Source organism: Pygoscelis adeliae, unplaced genomic scaffold, assembly GCF_000699105.1.
Source record: "Pygoscelis adeliae isolate BGI_AS28 unplaced genomic scaffold, ASM69910v1 Scaffold71, whole genome shotgun sequence".
In the NCBI taxonomy this organism is placed as follows: Eukaryota; Metazoa; Chordata; class Aves; order Sphenisciformes; family Spheniscidae; genus Pygoscelis; species Pygoscelis adeliae.
This window is the reverse complement of record NW_008824356.1, coordinates 13,672,229-13,673,819: the sequence shown is the minus strand read 5'-3', so window position 1 is coordinate 13,673,819 and position 1,591 is coordinate 13,672,229.

Here is a 1,591-nt window from a genome sequence, read left to right as displayed (position 1 = left end):
GGCTGCGGCGGGAGAGGGTCGGGGTGCCGCGGTGAGAGGCGGGCCGGGTTCTTCCCGTCTGGGTTCTTCCACCTGTCTCTAGGAGATGAGTTTCAAGATGGACTTCCACGGGGGGAAATGGCACTTCTCCGATCCCTGCTCTACCTAGTTTGCACTGTAACGAACGTGTGGTGTTTAGGATGACAAAGGGAATGACACATTTTGTGAAACAGCAGTTAGTTTCAGACTGTCCCTAAGCAGATTTTTTTTTTTTTAAACTAAAATTTGGTATTTACGTTAATTAAGTGGTTACTGTTAGCCAACGAGAACAGTTCTGGGAACTTCCTACAACAGCACAGGCATTGGTTGTGTATTCCTTCCAGGTATCCAGAAATGCTGTGCGTGTCAGGGAGCGCATGTAGACAAAATGGGATTAACTCATCTGATCTCTTCGATACAGCATTTGGTTTACAATGGAAGGCCTTTCAGGTGATTCCCTCTGGATCTCTGTCCTTGTACTTCAGAACGTACAGCGCTTCATATCTGGCATTGTTTCTAATGGTGTCATAATTATAATACAAATATCCTAGCCTATAAAAGCAAAACTTTACAAATAAAATATCACTAATCCTCTGTGTTTTCCCATTTTTGTGCAAACGTGGTTTTTTCTTATGTTTATGAATTATATCCACTATAATGAGATGCGGCAGCACGGTGCTCAGGGTGCTCTGGTACACACCGCATGTGAAATTGCTGTAGATTCGTGCTGAAGGCTGCCCAGTTGTCTCAAGTGCAAAAGGGATTACTCAAGCTGGAGAACCAAAGAGAAGCAGTTGTGCTAACCTTGTTGCTTGCTTGCATGCACATAGCTACAGAAGTTTGTGTGCCTTAACTGTTCAAGCTCCAGGGGCACCTAGGCTCTGATGGTCCTTTGACTTTCCGATTTACGTTAAAGCAGGAAAACAGCTGCATGTTAGAAGAATGGCACTAAGACACGCCTGTCTCCCCTCTCATTCCCTTTATAGCTGCTGAGAGAGGAAAAGTAACTGAAAGCCCTTGCCTACTACAAAAAGGTAGTAGAGAAGATTACAAGTCAGCTCATGTCCCTTTATTTCTCTCCATGGCCATGTAGGAAATCTCACAGTTGAACCCAGAATGATGAAGGCCAGCCCTGACCGAAAGAACTTACAGGCTAATTAGATGCAGAGGCATGGGAAGCTGGATAAAGGCAACTGAAGCTCTTTAGATCAGGACCGTTATTTCTAGTGGACTGTTTTTTTTGTTGAAGACCTTTAAGCTCCAGTGAAGTTGTTGGTTGGTCAAGTCAGTAGAGATGCCACTGCATACCCTGTCAGCTGTCATAATGCCTGAGAGCTAATTCTTCACGTGGATTTTATCACCTCTTTTCTGGGACTAAAGCCTCCCCTTCCACTCAAAGTGGCAATGTGAACATCAGTCTGCCATCCACTCGTTCTGTGTTTAATAAGAGTTGCGGTGCTGACAAGACTAGTTTTCTGTATGAAGGTTTTATCTAGCAATAGAAGGGTGGTGACACTGGAAAGGATCGCAGAGATTTATTGTTTTTTCAGTATCCACTTCCCATAAGTTTATA